The sequence below is a fragment of the Dendropsophus ebraccatus genome, chromosome 12 (assembly GCF_027789765.1).
Source record: "Dendropsophus ebraccatus isolate aDenEbr1 chromosome 12, aDenEbr1.pat, whole genome shotgun sequence".
In the NCBI taxonomy this organism is placed as follows: domain Eukaryota; kingdom Metazoa; phylum Chordata; class Amphibia; order Anura; family Hylidae; genus Dendropsophus; species Dendropsophus ebraccatus.
In genome coordinates this window covers 9,279,189-9,300,765 of record NC_091465.1, presented here as the reverse complement: position 1 = coordinate 9,300,765, position 21,577 = coordinate 9,279,189, and the positions used below count along the sequence as shown (strand labels likewise).

Below are 21,577 nucleotides of genomic sequence, written 5' to 3'. Positions count from 1 at the left end.
TCTGCCCGTGTAGAAGGACCTTTAGGGTATGTGCACACTGAGGAATTCTTGGGGATAACTTCCAACGGAGTCTGTGCGCGCTCCCACTTCCGCTGGTCCCAGGCGCAGGCAGATTCCCCCTTCCGCCCAAAGAATTGACATGACATGGGCGGATGGTGGAATCTGCCTGCGCCTGGGACCGGCGGTACTTCAAGCACATACCCTAACACATCATCTATATACTATTATATACTAGTCAGTGGCTGCAGTCGCTCTTATCTCTACATAACAGATGAAAGGGGAACAAAAAGGGACCTGCTGAAACCCGGGATCGAAGCAGGGACCTTTAAATCTTCAGTCTAACGTTCTCCCAACTGAGCTATTTCAGCTGCATTTACATTCTTAAAGGGACAGTACACAGGTTATAAAATACATGAGGAGCCTCTATGGAGGACACCAGCTTTAGAGAACAGATAAGACCAAAATACTGTGTGACCAAAATACTGATCAAAAATCATGTGTGGGAACATAGCCTAAGGCCATGTTCACATATGGTAAATCAGTGGCCGTTCTGGGACACGGCCATGTCACAAAACGGCCGCAGTGTAAGATGTTGAACAGTACTGGCCGGGTTACTTCTTTTTAATTTGAATACGGGCCCATTCGGGTGTACCCACACTCCAATTAACCATAGCCAGGGGCATAGCTAATGTCTCCTGGGCCCTGGTGCGAGAAGTCATCTCGGACCCCCCCCCCCCTTCACAACCAAGTGATGCTATTGGTATATATATATATATATATATATATATACTGTATATGTGTGTGTGTGTACCGCAAGACAGATATTACCAATAACACCAGCATATAGGAAGATAAAATATTACCACCATACTTCTCCGAGCCACGAATTAGGCTCCTCACTCTGTCACCATCCTCATCTCTATACTAACTGCACATCGGTATTGGCTCCTTTACACCCTCATTTAGTAGGTAGGCTGACTCTATGTAAGCCCCCTTATAGTATATGCCCCCCTTCTCCCCCCTTATAGATGGCACAGCATGTTGCCCCCCCCCTTATAGATGGCCCCCTCTTCCCTCACCCCTTTTAGATGGCCCCCTCTTCTCCTATGTTGTCCCCCCTTATAGATGGCCCCCTCCCCCCCTCTTATAGATAGCCCCTTCTCCCCCCACCTTATGGATGGTCCCCGCCCCTTATAGATGGCCCCACTGAATGTTGCCCCCCCTATAGATGGCCCCCTCTTCCCCCACCCTTTATAGATGGCCCCCTCTCCCCCCTTATAGATGGCCCCTTCTCCTATCCCCCCACCCCCTTATAGATGCCCCCCTCTCCCCCCCTTATGGATGGCCCCCTTTGCCCCTCTTATAGATGGCCCCTTCCCCCCTTATAGATGGTCCCCACTGCATGTTGCCCCCCCTCTCCCTTATAGATGCCCCCCCCTCTCCCTTATAGATGGCCCCCTCTTCCCTCTATGCAAAGTAGATTAAAAAAAATAATAAAAACAACTCACCTGACAACCCGTTCCCCTGGCGATCCTCTCACCTCCTGGTCTATCCCAGTGATGTGCAGCTGCCGGGGGTGTCCCGTCCTATCCCCGACAGCGCCGCGCATCAGGGAGCTCTCTATTCGCCGGGGCTGGGACTTCCGGAACAGAAAGCGCCTCCAAGACAACACAGCAGAGGTTACCAAGTCAGGATGGCCGAGCGGTCTAAGGCGCTGCGTTCAGGTCGCAGTCTCCCCTGGAGGCGTGGGTTCGAATCCCACTTCTGACAAAGCTTTTGGGCATTAGGAATATACATTGTATCTGCAGAATAAGAAAAACTTCTCATTACTCTTTGTACGCTCTGCTCCTGATCTCTCCAATTTCTGGAACACATCGTTATACTATATTATCAATATACAATAAAGTCATTAAATTAAACTAGATTTGCATTTCCAGAAGAAAATACATAGTGCTTGAAAAGAACGCCCCTTTAACAGTGACTTCCCTTTAACCCCTTAAAGACCGGGCTAATTTTCGTTTTTGCGTTTTCGTTTTTTCCTCCTTGTGTATATAAGGCCATAGCAGTTGCATTTTTACACCTACGGACCCACATGAGCCCTTATTTTTTGCGCCACTAATTGTACTTTGCAATGACAGGCTGAACTTTTGCATAAAATATGCTGCGAAACCAGTAAAAAATTATATGTGTGGTGAAATTGAAGAAAGAAACGCAATTTTATTTCTTTGGGGGGGGGGGGAGGCTTCGTTTTCACACCGTGTGTCCTATGGAAAAACTGACATGGTATATATGTTCCTCAAGTCGGTACGATTAAAACGTTATGCAACTTGTATAACTTTTATATTAATTGAGGGCTCGTAAAAAAATAAAACCTTTTACTGAAAATAAACGTTCGTTAAAATCGCTCTATTCCCATGATTATAGCGCTTTTATCCTTTGGTCTATGGGGCTGTGTCAGGTGTCATTTTTTGCGCCATGATCTGTACTTTCTATTGGTACCTTGATTGCGCATATGCGACTTTTTGATCACTTTTTATTACAATTTTTCTGGATTTGATGCGACCAAAAATGCGCAATTTTGCACTTTGGAATTGTTTTGCGCTGACGCCGTTTACCGTGAGGGATCATGAATTAAATTAATTAATATTTCAGGCGATTATGCATGCGATGATACCAAAAATGTTTGTTTATTTATTTATTTACTTTTATTTATAAAATGGGAAAAGGGGGGTGATTCTGACTTTTATTAGGGGAGGGGGTTATTTATTAATAGAAACACTTTATTTTGTTGTCACATACAGTAATTAGAAGCCCCCTGGGGGACTTCTATATACACAGCACTGATCCCCTGGGGGACTCCTATATACACAGCACTGATCCCCCTGGGGGACTTCTATATACACAGCACTGATCCCCCTGGGGGACTTCTAAATACACAGCACTGATTCCCCTGGGGGACTCCTATATACACAGCACTGATCCCCCTGGGGGACTCCTATATACACACAGCACTGATCCCCCTGGGGGAATCCTATATACACACAGCACTGATCCCCCTGGGGGATTCCTATATACACAGTACTGATCCCCCTGGGGGAGTCCTATATACACAGCACTGATCCCCCTGGGGGACTTCTATGTACACAGCACTGATCCCCCTGGGGGACTTCTTTATACACAGCACTGATCCCCCTGGAGGACTCCTATATACACAGCACTGATCCCCCTGAGGGAGTCCTATATACACAGCACTGATCCCCCTGGGGGACTTCTATATACACAGCACTGATCCCCCTGGGGGACTCCTATATACACAGCACTGATCCCCCTGGGTGAGTCCTATATACACAGCACTGATCCCCCTGGGGGACTTCTTTATACACAGCACTGATCCCCCTGGGGGACTTCTATATACACAGCACTGATCCCCCTGGGGGACTTCTATATACACAGCACTGATCCCCCTGGGGGACTCCTATATACACAGCACTGATCCCCCTGGGGGCTCCTATATACACAGCACTGATCCCCCTGGGGGACTCCTATATACACAGCACTGATCCCCCTGGGGGACTCCTATATACACAGCACTGATCCCCCTGGGGACTCCTATATACACAGCACTGATTCCCCTGGGGGACTTCTATATACACAGCACTGATCCCCCTGGGGGAGCCCTATATACACAGCACTGATCCCCCTGGGGGACATCTTTATACACAGCACTGATCCCCCTGGGGGACTTCTATATACACAGCACTGATCCCCCTGGGGGACTCCTATATACACAGCACTGATCCCCCTGGGGGCTCCTATATACACAGCACTGATTCCCCTGGGGGACTTCTATATACACAGCACTGATCCCCCTGGGGGACTGTCAGGAACCGGTGACACCAGACACACAGAGACAGTGAGCCCTAAGCTCAGCCCCGCCCACTGACTCTACCTACTTGCCCCCCTAGGCTAAACCCTAGGGCAGCAACTGGGCGGCAGTCCCTGCACTGGCTTGGTGGGACAAAAAGACAAGACAGACAGACAAAACACAATAAAGAATGGTCAGCAATCCGGGTCACAACAGTCTGGCAGCAAAGGTACAAAATCAGGATCCAAAAGAGTAGTCGAATAACAGGCAATATGGTCGGGGGCAGGCAGCAAGCAAGCGAGGTCAAAAGATACAAGGCAGAAATCAGGAGAAGCAAAGAAACAGAACACACAAGCAGGCAGAGACTAAGTCAATAACCGGCAAGGCACAGGCAGAAAAAGAAATCTTAAATAGGAGACCAGGAACCAAGTCCAGAAGATGATTGGAGGGACCAGCTGTCAATCACTGAGGCAAGGCAGGTTAACTGTTACATGACCAGAGGAAACTTTGCAGCACAGACACGGGTGGGGCAGGGAAACCAATTAGCAGACCAGAAGAAATAAGACACAGTTCAGACAGGGCAAAAACAAGGCAAACAAAACACAGAATAAATGGAAGATTATGGCCAAAATCGCAGTCTCGGTCGTACCTTACGCACCGAGGACTGCGCCAAAGTTCCATTCATGACAGGGACTCCTATATACACAGCACTGATTCCCCTGCAGGACTCCTATATACACAGCACTGATCCCCCTGAGAGCCTACTATATACACAGCACTGATCCCCCTGGGGGAGTCCTATATATACAGCACTGATCCCCCTGGGGGACTCCTATATACACAGGACTGATCCCCCTGGGAGCCTCCTATATACACAGCACTGATCCCTCTGGGAGCCTCCTATATACACAGCACTGATCCCCCTGGAGGAGTCCTATATACACAGCACTGATCCCCCTGGGAGCCTCCTATATACACAGCACTGATCCCTCTGGGAGCCTCCTATATACACAGCACTGATCCCCCTGGAGGAGTCCTATATACACAGCACTGATCCCCCTGGGAGCCTCCTATATGCACAGCACTGATCCCCCTGGGGGAGTCCTATATACACAGCACTGATCCCCCTGGGGGACGTCTATATACACAGCATAAGCACGCTTTCTTTTCACATCTAAAAATGCCCTTAATTTCTGTGTTAATTTTTCTTTCTTCTTTTTTTAGGGTCTTGACCCTGCTCGGGGCTATCATTCCTTGGATTGTTCTGCCGCGGCGAAAGGTAAGTTGAGGTCTCTCAGGGATCATTTTCTTCAGAAAAGCATCCATCTTCAGTATATGCCAATGCTTTTCTAGAATTCTTCTGATCATCTTATTACTATCATTATATGTGGTAGCGAAGTTGTGTTTCATATTGTCAGAGTCATCTTTCCTTATTTTTGGTTTGAGAAGATCCCTTTGTGATCGATGTAGATTTTTGCAAGCTGCTTCCATGACCAATTTTCTCGGGTATCCCTTTTCTGAAAACCTCTTCTTGAAGATCTCGGCTTGTTTTTTATAATCTTCTGTATATGTACAGTTTTTTCTGATCTGGTAAAATTGACTGAACGGTTTGTTTTGAATCCACTTCTTGTAATGCTTAGGCCCCATTCACACGTCCGTGTCAGTTTTTACTGTCAGGAAATCCTGATCAGGAGACCTCAAATGTCATCAGGAAAGTATCAGGATTTCCTGACAGTAATCCGTTTTTACCATCAGGAAACCATCAGGAAAAACCTTCAGGATTTCCTGATGAGATGGTCTAGTATGCCAACATAAATCACAGGTACCCACACAGCCCCTAGTGTACCTGGATGGCCACAGGCTGCAGAAGTACAACTCCCATCATGGCCTGCCAGCAGAGCCATGATGGGAGTTGTACTTCTGCAACCTGGATGGCCACACGCTGCAGAACTACAACTCCCATCATGGCCTGCCAGCAGAGCCATGATGGGAGTTGTACTTCTGCAACCTGGATGGCCACAGGCTGCAGAACTACAACTCCCATCATGGCCTGCCAGCCCTGTAGTACCAGAGGGGCGGTCAGGCGAGTGGAGCGGGGGGGCGGGCGAGCGGGCGAGCGCAGCGGGCGGGCGAGCGGAGCGGGCGAGCGGAGCGGGCGAGCGGAGCGGGAGGTCGAGCGGAGCGGGCGGGCGGGCGAGCGGGGCCGGCGGGCTGCACCGCACCGCACCGCACTCTGGCCCCGTGGTGAGGTCCTGGCTCTCTACCATTCCGGAATCACGGGCACTTTCCTGATATACATCAGGAAAATGCCCGTGATTCCGGCGCTCCCATAGACTTCTATGGGGGCGTCCGTGCCGGATTTCCGGACGAAAATAGGACAGGATCTAAAAAATCCGGTCCTATTTTCCGGAACGGACACCCTTCCGGAAAAATCCGGAAGGGTGTCCGTGTCTAATGTCAGCCTATGAGTCCGGAAATCCGTCCGGATTTCCTGATAGGAAATCCGGACAGATTTTCCGGACGTGTGAAGGGGGCCTTACTATTAAAATCCAAAAAACTATTGGAGTCGACTGCTTTAAAACTAATCATAGTAAAAATGTTATTGTTTTTCTGGCTAATAATGAGGTCTAAAAACACAATACTGGTCGGGTCCATTGAGGGAGTAAAAACCAATCGCCAGGTGTGAAATAAAATTCTCAATGGATGTTGGATTCCCCTTTCAGATAAAAAACAAATCATCGATATATCTTTTATAATATATGATGTTATCATTGGCCCAGGGGGAGCTGGTAATGTACAGGGACTCGAACCGGCCCATAAAAAGGTTAGCATAGCTGGGCGCGGCCCGAGTCCCCATGGCTGTCCCTCTGGTCTGTCTGTATAAAACGTCCTGAAAAATAAAAATATTATGTGATAAGATGAACTTCATTCCTTCGATCAAAAATTCAATCTGTTGGTCTTTGAACAGATGGTTGTTCTTTAGGGCATACGCCATCGCCTCTAAGCCCCTTCTAGGTTCTTGTACACTTAAAAAGTTTTTTACCTTTTTGTTCAATATCCCCTTATCGAAATTTTTGTTTTTCAGCTCGTTATATTCTTTAATATATATTTGTTTCTAAAATTTCATAATAATTTACGTCATTTAAAATCCTCATTGCTTCATCCAGGTAGTCATTCCTGTTTTGTACAATAATACTTTCCCCCTTATCGGCCTCACGAATAATAATTCCATTCTAGAAAAGCATTGGCATATACTGAAGATGGATGCTTTTCTGAAGAAAATGATCCCTGAGAGACCCCAACTTACCTTTCGCCAGAACAATCCGAGGGATGATAGCCCCGAGCAGGGTCAAGACCCTAAAAAACGAAGAAAGAAAAATTAACACAAGAAATTAAGGGCATTTTTAGATGTGAAAAGAAAGCGTGCTTATGCTGTAAAAACATCGCCCATGGCGAGAATTCCTTCACATCCCAGACTACGGGCCTCAAGTATAATATCAAACAACAACTTAATTGCACCCAGGTGTTTAATCCTTTGCACAACTCCATCAGGTGAGTGCGTTTATTGTGCTTGCACCCGCACCATCCCAACCTTATCTTATTACACCAGGAGGCGCCAATCTTTTTGTTTTATCTCTCTTAGTGTCTGGCAGGAAATACTCCCAGGTATAGTGTCATTTATCTATAGTGTCCTTTTATCTATTATTTAGTTCAAATTGATTTGATTGATTGGAATTGATAGATAAGAAGTTTTGTTCTGTCCCCTCCCCCGCACTACACCGCGGATGGGGAACTTCTGCTCCTCCGGCTGTTGCAGAACTACAATTCCCATCATGCCTGGACAGGCAGAGCTTTGCAGTAGAATCTTAGCACATAGAACAGATCCCGACTGATAAACTATAAGGTGTCTCTATGACAAATTAAAGAAAAAACAAAACAAAAAAAACTTTTTGGTGTGGGTGCCATCTAAGAAATTCTTGGATTTTGCTGCTTCGTAATTTACCATCGAGAAAGATTCACCCTATGTGAAGCGATTTTAAAAACGCAATAACGATTTTTTTAACGATTTATTTGTGTAAACGCTGATCGTTATAAAAAAAAAAAACGGGTAAATGCAGCATTACATGGGCTGATTATGGAGTGATGGAGCTTTTCCAGGAAGGCTTGTTATGGATAATCTGCCCGTGTTGAAGGACCTGTACACATCATCTATATACTAGTCAGTGGCTGCAGTCGCTCTTATCTCTAGATAAGGAAAAAGGAACCTGCCGAAACCCGGCTATTTCGGCTGCCGCAAAATCCTTAAAGGGACAGTACACAGGTTCAAATATTCATGAGGAGCCTATGCACACAGCCTTTCTTTTTTTTTTTTAAAAAAAAAAAAACCTTTTTTGTGTGGTAAAGTGTACGATTGTCTGAATTTTTAATTAGGAGACATTGTATGTAATTGACTGATTCTGTAAAAGTGAAGTATGAAGCACACCACCAAGTCAGGATGGCCGAGCGGTCTAAGGCGCTGCGTTCAGGTCACAGTCTCCCCTGGAGGCGTGGGTTCGAATCCCACTTCTGACAAAGCTTTTGGGCATGAAGAATATACATTGTATCTGCAGGATCAGAAAAACTTCTCATTACTCTTTGTACGCTCTGCTCCTGATCTCTCCAATCTCAGCACACACAGCAAATACTCATAATAATAATAGTTATTTGCACCAACAGATACTGCAGCGTTTTTTTTTTTTTTTTTTACATTTACACATTATACAATAAAATCATTAACATAAACTAGATTTGCATTTCCAGGACAAAATATATAAGAATGCCCCTTTAACAGTGGATTCCCTTTAAGAGAAAGTTTAACCCTTTATACTCTCGCTTTAAGACCTAGTTCCTAGTTTGGTACCCTTCCTTTAAGAGTGACTTGGGTGCCGTCCCTTTAAGAGCTACCTATGTACTGTCCCTTTAAAAGCAATTTATGTACCATCCCTTGAAGAGCGACTTTAGTGCCGCCCCTTTAAGAGCAATCCCATCCCTTTATGCCTTCTCCACCTGTTCCTCATATCTCACCATGGTCCTCGTATTTTATGGAACAATCGCCTTCATGTATCTCCGTCCATCTTAAAACTCTACAGTAAATTACAACAGGGTTGTGAGCGTTGTGTATACTGTGGTGGCCCCAATAATGAATCCATATATCTTCAGCCTGAGAAATAAGAAGGTCAAAGAGGAAGTGACAGGGCCTAGGACGCCATCTCCTGCTTAATTACAGGGGGCGCTATGCATGCTCAAGTGAAAAAAATTTCCCCCACCCGACCTCACCCACTCAGCATCCCTTCCCCGCTCTGCCCCGCAGCTGCTGAAGGCTCCAGACCTGCTCTCCTCCTCTTTTCTGCTTGGCTCCGGAGCTGAAAAAAAGCTCCTGACCAATGTCACATGATGTCTGGAGCCAATCAGGAGAGGGGAGAAGTGCAGAGACAACCCCCACCCCCCTCCCGACATAGGAGTCTGATCCTCCCCTGACAGTGTCATCCTCCACTGCTAATGCTGTGTGGGTGAGTATATGTATGTATCTGTGTTTGCTAATGGAGTCAGGGACGGAACCACCACCATAGCAGCTGTAGCGGCTGCATGGGGTCCGCTGCATCAGAGGGCCAGGTGGTCTGGGTCCCCTGAGATGAGATCACTTGAAGAGGAAAAGTGAGCAACTGCAATTGGAGAAGAAGCCCCCTATGATTCACTTAGAGAAGACCTCTGTGAGTCACTGGCCATAACTGCACTGTAGTCACTTAGGCCTTATTCCCACGTTCCATGTTTCACAGGGAACACGGATGTGGAATGCCTGTAACAAAGTTTCCCCCAGCACGGGCAGCATCTCTGATATGATGCTGGGAGCGGGGAACTGTATGGATATGCGCCATGCTGTAATGAAGCAGCCACGTGGCTTTGTCATTACAGCGCGGCGCATATTCATACAGTCCCCCGCTCCCAGCATCATACCAGAGATGCAAAACACGAAACGTGGGAAGGAGGCCTTATGGTGCGCAGAGCCTGTGTAGAGTTGGTATCTGCTGCTATATAGTATATTTGTATTTGTACAATGGATTATATTCAGTAGCAGTGATGGCATTGGTCAGTATGTGAGGGTATTATTTGTCCCTTGTCAACTGGTACTGTTGTTATTATTGATCTTATATACTGGATTTGGCCAGTAACAGTACAGTAGTATTTATTAGTGGTCATGGTGTGGCGGTAATTGTTGCCCCTTGCCTACTGGTATTAATCGTTTTACAGGTATACACAGTAACAGTGTGACAGTGATGTGTATGGTGGTCATTTTTGCACCTTATATACTGGTACTCTAATACCATACACGTTATAAACATGGAAAATAAGTTAATGACTACACTTGACAGCTTAGTGGTCAGTTGGGGGGGGCCCAATCAAAAGTTATGCCCCTGAATGGAGTGTGTGTGTGTGTGTTAGTGGAATGTGTGTGCTAATAGGGTGTGTATGTTAGTGCTCCTGTGTGGCTGACGTAATACTACAACTCCCAGCATGCTCCTGTGTCGCTGAGGTAATACTACAGCTCCCAGCATGCTCCTGTGTGGCTGTGCTAATACTACAGCTCCCAGCATGCTCCTGTGTGGCTGTGCTAATACTACAGCTCCCAACCTGCTCCTGTGTGGCTGTGGTAGAACAACTCCCAGCATGCTCCTGTGTGGCAGAGGTAGAACTACAGCTCCCAGCATGCTCCTGTGTGGCAGAGGTAGAACAACAACTCCCAGCATGCTCCTGTGTGGCAGAGGTAGAACTGATGGAGCTTTTCCAGGAAGGCTTGTTATGGATAATTGGCCTGTGCACCTCATCTATATACTAGTCAGTGGCTGCAGTCGCTCCTATCTCTAGGTAAGCAAAAAACAATCTGCCGAAACCCGGGATCGAACCAGGGACCTTTAGATCTTCAGTCTAACGCTCTCCCAACTGAGCTATTTCGGCTGCCTTTATTCCCTTAAAGGGGCAGTACACAGGTTGAGTATTCTATGGATGACACAAGCTGTAGAGAACAGGTTAGGGCTATGAATTACCTGTGACACCATTAAAAGTTATATAAGTTGCCTATTGTTTTAATCGTACTAACTTGAGGAACATAGATAACGTCAGTTTTACCATAAGGCGAATAAAACACACGGAACACTCAAAATAAAATATAAAATGTGGTTTTTTTTTGTTTTTTTTTAATTTCACAGCGCAAATATTTTTTCCTGGTTTTGCAGCATATTTTATGGAAAAATTTAGTTTACCATTGCAAGGTACAATTGGTGACGCAAAAAATAAGGGATCATGTGCATCTGTAGGTGAAAAAATGCAAGCGCTACGGCGTTTTAATCACGAGAAGGAAAAAAAGGAAAATTGGCCTGGTCATCAAAGGGTTAAGGACTGAAAGAATTTTAGTTTTTTCCTCCTCAATTAAAAAAAAACACCTTACCACTTGCATTTTTCCACCTCCAGCCCCAGTTGTAGTTGTTTGGTGTGTGTGGGGGAAGCTCACCTCTCCTGGTTCCTGTTCTTCTCAGGTGCTCTGGCCTCTTCTGGTCAGGTCTGGATGATGCGTAATGGGGGCGGAGCTAATTACCGGTCTCTATATTACACAGGAGGAAGTGCCGAGTCACCGGACAGGGCTCCCCGGCTTCTCAGAGAAATTGGCGAATTAATTGTGTTAGCGATTGCTGATACAATAGAAGAGTAGAGCAGCCTGCGGTATTGCACACTACAGTTCTCCTTGACCTGCTGTCATGGGTCACAGCTGATTTGGGATAGTTGCAGTCATGTGATGGGGGGGTTTGGCGGACCTGGTCGTAATTGTGACCTTTCTGACCCCTATATCGACGCCACTGCACATGTGTAATAACATATGTGGTGTACCCCCGGAGGTGTTATATCGGAGAGACGGCCGGTCACTTCCTAGGGGTTTTAGTGTGACGCCACTCCTGTGGTGGACGGACGAGATACAGCCGGACCCTATTATGTAGTCACGTGACGCCAGTACCTGGAGGGCACATGGGTGTGAGGGCACGCCTGCTTTTAGGGTGTGAGGCCGGTTGTACCCTTTTCCCCTGTGGTCGGTGTCCTGCCGGGTTGCTACCGGGTCCCTTGGGATGATGTTACAGATTATGTAGTCACAGGTGTCCAGAGCGGTGTAATGACCCTCCTGGAAGTAGTCATGGCCCAAACCTTGTAGCCAAAAGCTTCAGTCTTCTCACTTATTGCTGAGATTGTTTTTTGATCAATTTTGATTCTATTTGGATGACCAAAAATCTGCAATTTTTGACTTTGGAGTATTTTTGTACTTTTGTAATTTACTGTGTAAGACGTTTATTTTTTTTATTGATTTATACTTTTATTATGGAATGGATGTACTGATATTTAAAAAAAAAAAAAAAAAGTTTTTTTTTTTTACAGTGTACCTTCACGATTGTTTGATTCCGTCTTTGTATCAATGGAGACCAGAACTTTAACTTTTGAACTTTTTTTTGCATTCTGACTTCTCTACACAGGTGTAAAGGGTAAATTGTGCAGTTTTCATGCAATATTTTATATCATACGTCATGGTGCTTGCTCCAGTAAAAGGTGATTTTTTTTTTTTATCATCTGCGGATTGTGTTACCTGGGTGGGGCTTTGCGGGCTCAGTGCCACTTAGCCCCGCCCATATCACCACTATAGCCCCACCCCCTTTTTGCCATCAGTGGGGGTGGGGCTAAACCATTAGGTTGGCCCTTTCAATGGCCACTGAGGGGTGGGGCCTATGCGCCAATTATGTCATTGAGGGGGCGGGGCTATGGTGCTAATGTGGGCAGGGCTAAGTGGCGCTGCTGCTGCGAAGCCCTACCCAGGTAGCACAATCCGCAGATGAATGAAGATCACTTTTTACTGGAACAAGCACCATGATGTATAAAATAAGGTTTTTAAACTGCACAATTAACACTATACAGAGAAGTCATAATGCAAAAAGGGGGGGGGGGATTGTCACTTTAAGGCCAATTAAGCCCCCTCCTTCAACTGCTGCATGGAAAAATTAACAAGCTCAAAAACATTGCTGTCAGAAGTGGGATTCGAACCCACGCCTCCAGGGGAGACTGCGACCTGAACGCAGCGCCTTAGACCGCTCGGCCATCCTGACTAGATGTAGTGCTAAGGTTAGTGAGAGCTTTTACTAGTTTTTCTGCTCTTCAGCTGATCGCTGTCACTCTTACACAGACTGATTATCGGCTGACGGGCGACTGGAGAAGCAAGCAAGCGCTGTCAGTGCTCGTTCTCCCTGCTCTTTGTCCGCGTTATTACACGTGGCGACAGCCAACCGGTGAGCCGGTGATCGCTAGATAGTCCAGGCAGCCCATAGACCAGGGGTACTCAACAACTTTTAGTTGTTCCCCTGTAGTATATAGCCCCCCCTGTGCACTCTCCTCAAGTAGTATAAAGCCACCCTGTGTGCTCTCCCCCTGTAGTATATAGCCCCCCTGTGCGCTCTCCCCCTGTAGTATGTAGCCCCCCTGTGCGCTCTCCCGAGTAGTATATAGTCTCCCTGTGCGCTCTCCCCTGGTAGTATATAGCCCCCCTGTGTGCTCTCCCCCTGTAGTATATCGCCCCCCCTGTCCGCTCTCCCCCAGTAGTATATAGCCCCCTGTGCGTTCTCCCCTAGTAGTATATATTCCCCTGTGCTCTCTCCCCCAGTAGTATATAGCTCCCCTGTGCGCTCTCCCCCAGTAGTATATAGCCCCCCTGTGTGCTCTCCCCCTGTAGTATATAGCCCCCCTGTGCTCTCTCTCCCCCAGTAATATATAGGCCCCTGTGCACTCTCCCCCTGTAGTATATAGCCCCCCTGTGGTCTCTCCCCCAGTAGTATATAGCCCCCCTGTGCACTCTCCCCCTCTAGTATATAGCCCCCTGTGCTCTCTCTCCCAGTAGTATATAGCTCCCCTGTGCGCTCTCCCCCTGTAGTATATAGCCCCCTCTTCTCTCTCCCCCAGTAGTATATAGCTGCACTGTGTGCTCTCCCCCTGTAGTATATAGCCCCCCATGCACTCTCCCCCTGTAGTATATAGCCCCCCTGTGCACTCTCCCCCTGTAGTATATAGCCCCCCTGTGCACTCTCCCCCTGTAGTATATAGCCCACTGTGAGCTCTCCTCCTGTAGTATATAGCCCCCCTGTGCACTCCCCCCCTGTAGTATATAGTCCCCGTGCACTGTCCCCCTCCCATATAGCATAAACAAACAAACACTTATACTCACCTGGGTGCGGCGTCTGCTCTTCTTTTCTCTCTTGTGGCCGCACTGAATGAAGTTTTTTTTTTTTTTGCAAAAACGTATGGAAAAAAAAAACGTAGTGTGAACCAGCCTTAGGAAGCCAGTGCCTTATCTAAAAGTCTCTGCTTGTATTGTGTATTATTGAGCTGGTGTACTGCCCCTTTAAGAAGGCACATGAAGCCGAAATAGCTCAGTTGGGAGAGCGTTAGACTGAAGATCTAAAGGTCCCTGGTTCGATCCCGGGTTTCGGCAGCTCACTTTTTGTTCCCCTTTCATCTGTTATGTGGAGATAAGAGCGAATGGAGCCACTGACTAGTATATAATAGTATATAGATGATATGTAGGACACCCGACCAGTATACGCACCTGCAGACAATGGGGGGTGAGCTCCCTGAGGAAATCGGCAGCTCTCAGCACATTGCGCCATTCTGACTGCTATAGAGCTGTGTGAGGAAAAATGTTTGCATTGTGATCTCTAGTTTTTATAGGAATCACCATTGTATTTTTGGAACTTTTTGATGACATTTTGTTCTTTTTTCTTTCTATTTGAATGACCATAAAGCAGCAATTTTTGTACTTATGCTATTTACTATGCAAAATGTTTATTTTTTTTTATTTATTTATACTTATTATGGGATGGATGTATTGATATTTATAAAAAAAATAAAAAAAATATATATATATATATATAAAAAACCTGCAGGAGCCACCCTGGTGTTTCCCTGTTAAGGTCCCAACGCTCGTAACAGAGTGAGGACCTGAGGGGCTACGTATCAGGGTGGTTTGGTGCTCTCCCCACTAGGAGGCACCCCTTGGCAATGGGCTTCCTTCTCTGGAGAGAGGGAGTTCAGTGATTGTTGTGTTTTGTTGGTATATATATATATATATATATATATATATATATATACATACATATATATATATATATTTTTTTTAAAGTGTACCTTTACCATTGTCTGATTACGTCTCTGTATCCATGGAGACCCGAACTTTCCCATTAGCAGAGGATCTCGCCGCTAACCTGGAAGTGGACGATTATGACAGGTAGACTTCACACGTACCGGATTCGCAGTGGGATTCATGCTGTAAGTTTGCAGCTTCAAATCCTGGTAGGGTGAAGTTCTATGGCGGTTACATACCCGCAGCGGAATTTTCACTCTGCTGCAGATATGTAACCCGGCCCCTTTAACCCCTTAGCGACCCATGACGTATCTGATACGTCATGGTGCCGCTCAGGGTGTTCAGAGCGGGGTCCCGCCGGGACCCCGCTCTGAACGGCGCTGATCCCGGCTGACATGTGCAGCCGGGCAGTGCCTCTATTAGCCGGCGCGGGTCCCGTTGCCGCGCCGGCTAATTAAGCCTCTAAGTGCAGCTGTCAAACCTGACAGCTGCATTTAGAGGCACTGCGCCGCACGTCCCTGGTGTCTAGTGAGACGGATCTCCCCCCCGCGATGCGATTGCGGGGGGGAGATCCGTTCTTCTGCCCGTGCCGGGCCTCAGCGTCGGAATGACGCTGATCCCGGCTCGGCAATAGATTGCTATGGCCTGCAGCAGGCCATAGCAATCTATGACCGATCTAATCGATCTTTGCTGTGTATATACAAGTCCCCCAGGGGGGCTTCTAGTTACAGTAAAAAAAAAGTAAAAAAGTGTTTTTATTAATAAAAAATCCCCTCCCCTAATAAAAGTCCAAATCACCCCCCTTTTCCTATTTTATAAATATAAATTAATAAATAAATAAATAAACATGTTTGCTATCGCCGCGTGCGTAATCGCCCGAACTATTAATTAATCACATTCCTGATCTCGCACGGTAAACGGCGTCAGCGCAAAAAAATTCCAAAGTGCAAAATTGCGCATTTTTGGTCGCATCAAATCCAGAAAAAATGTAATAAAAAACGATCAAAAAGTCGTATATGCGCAATCAAGGTACCGATAGAAAGAACGCATCATGGCGCAAAAACTGACACCTCACACAGCCCCATAGACCAAAGGATAAAAGCGCTATAAGCCTGGGAATGGAGCGAATTTAAGGAACGTATATTTGTTAACAACGGTTTGAATTTTTTACAGGCCATCAGATACAAGAAAAGTTATACATGTTATATATCATAGTAATCGTAACGACTTGAGGAACATGCATAACAAGTCAGTTTTACCATAGGACGGACGGCGTAAATGCAAAACTCCCCGAAATTAAAACAAATTCGTTTTTTTTTTCAATTTGACAGCGCAAATGATTTTTTTCCGGTTTCGCAGCATATGTTATGGAAAAATAATGCCGGTCATTGCAAAGTACAATTGGTTTCTCAAAAAATAAGCGCTCATATACGTCTCTAGGTGAAAAAATGCAAGCGCTATGGACTTTTAAACTTAAAATGGAATAAGCAAAAGCGCAAAAACGAAAATAGGCTTTGACCTTAAGGGGTTAAAGGGGTTATCCGGCGCTACAAAAACATGGCCACTTTCCCCCTACTCTTGTCTCCAGTTCAGGTGCGGTTTGCAATTAAGCTTCATTTACTTCAATGGAACTGAGTTTCAAACCACACCCAAACTGGAGACAACAGTAGGGGGAAAGTGGCCATGTTTTTGTAGCGCTGGATAACCCCTTTTACCGCCTGCCGCCCCCGGCCTGGAGCATACATTACTGTGTACTGCCTGCACTGATTGGCTGATGGGGACCGAGGGGAGCCGGGAGCCGAGCCATGGTGCCGAGCAGGTAATGTATTCTCCAGGTGTGGGGGGTTAAAGGTCACTTACTGGCCGTTGGATTTAAATTCTGCTGCGGGTATGTGACCAATTAAATTTTAACAGTACATGGATTTTGCTGCAAACTCGTAGCGTGAAATCCGCTGCGTATCCGATACATGTGCAGCTCCCCTAAGGCCATTTAACCCTTTTAGTTTTTGCTCTCTCATTTTCTCCTCGTTGTGTATAAAATACCATAGCGCTCGCATCATTTCACCTACAGACCCATATGAGCCCTTATTATTTGTGACACCTATTGTAGTTTGCATTGACCGACATAGTTTTTCCATACAATATGCTGCACAACCGGAAAGAAATTGTTTGTGCAGTGAAATTTTTGGCGCCATGATCTATCCTTTCTATCGGTACCTTGATTGCATATATGGGACTTTTTGATCGTTTTTTATTACAATTCTTCTGGATTTGATTTGATCAAAAATCATCAATTTTGCACTTTGGCGGGTTTTTACGCTTACGCTGTTTACCGTGCCAAATCAGGAATGTAATAGTTTAATTCAGTTCAGGCGATTACGCACGCGGGGATACGAAAAATGTAAGTTTATTCATTTATTTTTATTTATAAAAATAATTTATTTATTATTTATTTATTCAGACTTTTATTAGGGGAGGGGATTTCTTATGGTGGGCGGGGCTTGTTGTACAGCAGCCTCCTTCTGGCAGTAAGTTGGTGGGCGGGGCTTGTTGTACACCATCCTCCTTCTGGCAGTAAGTTGGTGGGCAGGGCTTGTTGTACAGCATCCTCCTTCTGGCAGTAAGTTGGTGGGCGGGGCTTGTTGTACAGCATCCTCCTTCTGGCAGTAAGTTGGTGGGTGGGGCTTTTTGTACAGCAGCCTCCTTCTGGCAGTAAGTTGGTGGGCGGGGCTTGTTGTACAGCAGCCTCCTTCTGGCAGTAAGTTGGTGGGCGGGGCTTGTTGTACAGCAGCCTCCTTCTGGCAGTAAGTTGGTGGGCGGGGCTTGTTGTACAGCAGCCTCCTTCTGGCAGTAAGTTGGTGGGCGGGGCTTGTTGTACAGCAGCCTCCTTCTGGCAGTAAGTTGGTGGGCGGGGCTTGTTGTACAGCAGCCTCCTTCTGGCAGTAAGTTGGTGGGCGGGGCATGTTGTATAGAAGCCTTCTTACCATTTCCAAACCGTTTAGAAAGAACATTTTAAAAAAAAATTTATCTAGCAAATGCCTCTAACATCTATGTTTGGCAAGCACGCGGTAAGCGTACGTGCACACTATGGAATCCCAGGGGAAAATCCGTCGCAAATTCTGCAGCTTGCAGACTCTGGCAGCCGCGTGCGTCTCCGCCCATGCCGTAGACTCCATGCTATGCACAGGCGGATTCCGCCGTCAGTCCGAACAGAAAACCTATTCATTCTTTGGACGGACGGCAAAGTCTGCCCGTGTATGGAATGGAGTCTATGACATGGGCAGTTGCCAGAGTCCAGGAGCTGTGGAATCGGCAACAGATTTTGTCGGGATTCGTTAGAGTGCACATACCCTTAGAGGAGTCGTCTATGATATATAATATATTTATTATTTTAGATCAAATGTAAAACAACACAAAATAAGCAGAGCACCCCAGATGGGACTCGAACCCACAATCCCTGGCTTAGGAGGCCAGTGCCTTATCCATTAGGCCACTGGGGCTGTGTCCATAGTTACTAAAACTCACTAGTCCTGGTGGCCAAGGGGGGGTGAGGAGCTGGAGTCACAATATGTGATGATTTAGATCAGGGATGGGGAACCTTCATCCCTCCAGCTGTAATAAAAATTCCCATCATGCCTGGACAGCCAAAGCTAAAGTATATATAGATATGTATATAATGTGCTGTATGTGTATATATATACACATACACTGTGTATATGTAGCAATGTATATAATGTGCTGTATACATAGATGACACGTATATTCCTCAACACTTGTGTCAAAAAATTGTTGTCAGAAGTGGGATTCGAACCCACGCCTCCAGGGGAGACTGCGACCTGAACGCAGCGCCTTAGACCGCTCGGCCATCCTGACTCCATATAAGTTTCAGGATTTAACCATTTCCAGACCAGGTGGTAGAATTCTCCCAATAACTGGACTAAAATATGTATATATACCCCACTATATACACACAGTAGTCACACACCCCTATATACAAACAGTACAGTCACACACACCACTATATACACACAGTAGTCACACACCTTTATATACACAGTACAGTCACACATACACCACTATATACACACAGTACAGTCACACATACACCACTATATACACACAGTACAGTCACACATACACCACTATATACACACACAGTACAGTCACACACACACACACACACACCACTATATACATACAGTACAGTCACACACACCACTATATACACACAGTACAGTCACACACCCCTATATACACAGTACAGTCACACACCCCTATATACAAACAGTACAGTCACACACACACACACCTATATACACAGTACAGTCACACACCACTATAGACATACAGTACAGTCACACACCCCTATATACAAAGTACAGTCACACACCACGCGTGGGGTTCGGACCTTCTGGTTTACCTCGGTTTTGGTGATATACTGTGTCCCTTACTTACCAGCTATACACCACTATACACACAGTACAGTCACACACACCACTATATACACACAGTACAGTCACACAAATACCACTATATACACACACAGTACAGTCACACAAACACCACTATATACACTATATACACACAGTGCAGTCACGCACACCACTATATGCACACAGTACAGTCACACACCACTATATACACACAGTACAGTCACACAACACTATATACACAGTACAGTCACACACCACTATATACAGTACAGTCACACACCACTATATACACACAGTACAGTCACACACACACCACTGTATACACACAGTACAGTCGCACACCACTATATACACAGTAGAGTCACACACCACTATATACACACAGTACAGTCACACACACACACACCACTATATACACACAGTACAGTCACACACACACCACTGTATACACACAGTACAGTCACACACCACTATATACACAGCACAGTCACACACCACTATATACACACAGTACAGTCACACACACACCACTGTATACACACACACACACAGTACAGTCACACATACCCCTATATACACACAGTACAGTCACACACACACCACTGAGGGTAGCTTCACACGTACCGATTCGGAGCATTAATAACGCTGCGAGTCGGCTAGGTCAGACCGCTGTGTGTATGTAGTGAAAGTGATCTGCCAGGACCTAGCCCACTCGCAGCGTTATTAACGCTGCGAGTCGGTACGTGTGAAGCTACCCTAAAATAGCAACCGCGATTGCGCCGGTTCTCTGACTTCCCTTACCCGACCCAGGATTTACAATTATGTTCTGGGTCGTGAAGGGGTTAAATATTCGGTTAGTGTATGAGGTAAAACAAAGCCATGCCGATTACTTCATTACTAATCCTTATATATCTTCCTCTGTATAGAGATATAACAATGGGGTGTGTGTGTAAGTGTGTGTTACGGATAGATCGGAGCTGTGACCCTGTGGATACAATATATTCCTCCTGATGCAGTAAAAACAGCTATGTCAGAAGTGGGATTCGAACCCACGCCTCCAGGGGAGACTGCGACCTGAACGCAGCGCCTTAGACCGCTCGGCCATCCTGACTTCCTACAATCTTTTGGATTTAACCATTTCCAGACCAGGTGGTGAGAACAATGAGAAGGAATCTCTATCAGCTAGTAACTGTATCTTACATCTATCTATGGCCGGGACGGGGTTACAGGCGCTGAGCAAGCAAAGTAATAAACAGGACGGAGCAGAATAACATAAAAGAAGGAATTCACCCCAGATGGGACTCGAACCCACAATCCCTGGCTTAGGAGGCCAGTGCCTTATCCATTAGGCCACTGGGGCTGAGTGATGCAAGTACTACACAACACGCACACGCACACACGCACGCACGCACGCACACACACACACACACACACACACACTCATGTTCACATACAACACAGTCACACACAAACCTATATACACAGCACAGTCACACACCACTACACACAATACAGTCACACACTCCTGTATACACACAGTACAGTCACACACCACTACACACAATAGTCACACAGTACAGTCACACACTACTATGTAGACACAGTACAGCCACACACCTCTATATACACACAGTACAGTCACACACCACTATTTACACACACAGTACAGTCACACACCAATATATACACACAGTACAGCCACACACACACACACACACACGTATACATACATTACAGTCACACACACACACACACACACACCACTATATACACACAGTACAGTCACACACACCACTATATACACACAGTACAGTCACACACTACTATGTAGACACAGTACAGTCACACACCTCTATATACACACAGTACAGTCACACACCACTATATACACAAAGTACAGTCACACACACACACACACACACACACACACACACACACACGTATACATACATTACAGTCACACACACACACACACACCACTATATACACACAGTACAGTCACACACACCACTATATACACACAGTACAGTCACACACTACAATGTAGACACATTACAGTCACACACTTCTATATACACA

The 21,577-nt window shown here is 46.0% G+C and overlaps 4 non-coding genes across 4 annotated transcripts; 1 reads left to right on the top strand and 3 right to left on the bottom strand.

Annotated features, from left to right (window-relative positions):
- Positions 1-10,785: 10,785 nt before the first annotated feature.
- On the bottom strand, positions 10,786-10,858 carry TRNAF-GAA (transfer RNA phenylalanine (anticodon GAA)). The gene has a single exon. It is a non-coding gene; the product is annotated as a tRNA-Phe (tRNA).
- Positions 10,859-14,344: 3,486 nt separating this feature from the next.
- On the top strand, positions 14,345-14,417 carry TRNAF-GAA (transfer RNA phenylalanine (anticodon GAA)). The gene has a single exon. It is a non-coding gene; the product is annotated as a tRNA-Phe (tRNA).
- Positions 14,418-18,492: 4,075 nt separating this feature from the next.
- TRNAR-CCU (transfer RNA arginine (anticodon CCU)) lies at positions 18,493-18,565 on the bottom strand. The gene has a single exon. It is a non-coding gene; the product is annotated as a tRNA-Arg (tRNA).
- A 2,220-nt stretch (positions 18,566-20,785) lies between these two features.
- TRNAR-CCU (transfer RNA arginine (anticodon CCU)) lies at positions 20,786-20,858 on the bottom strand. The gene has a single exon. It is a non-coding gene; the product is annotated as a tRNA-Arg (tRNA).
- Between the last annotated feature and the right edge of the window lie 719 nt (positions 20,859-21,577).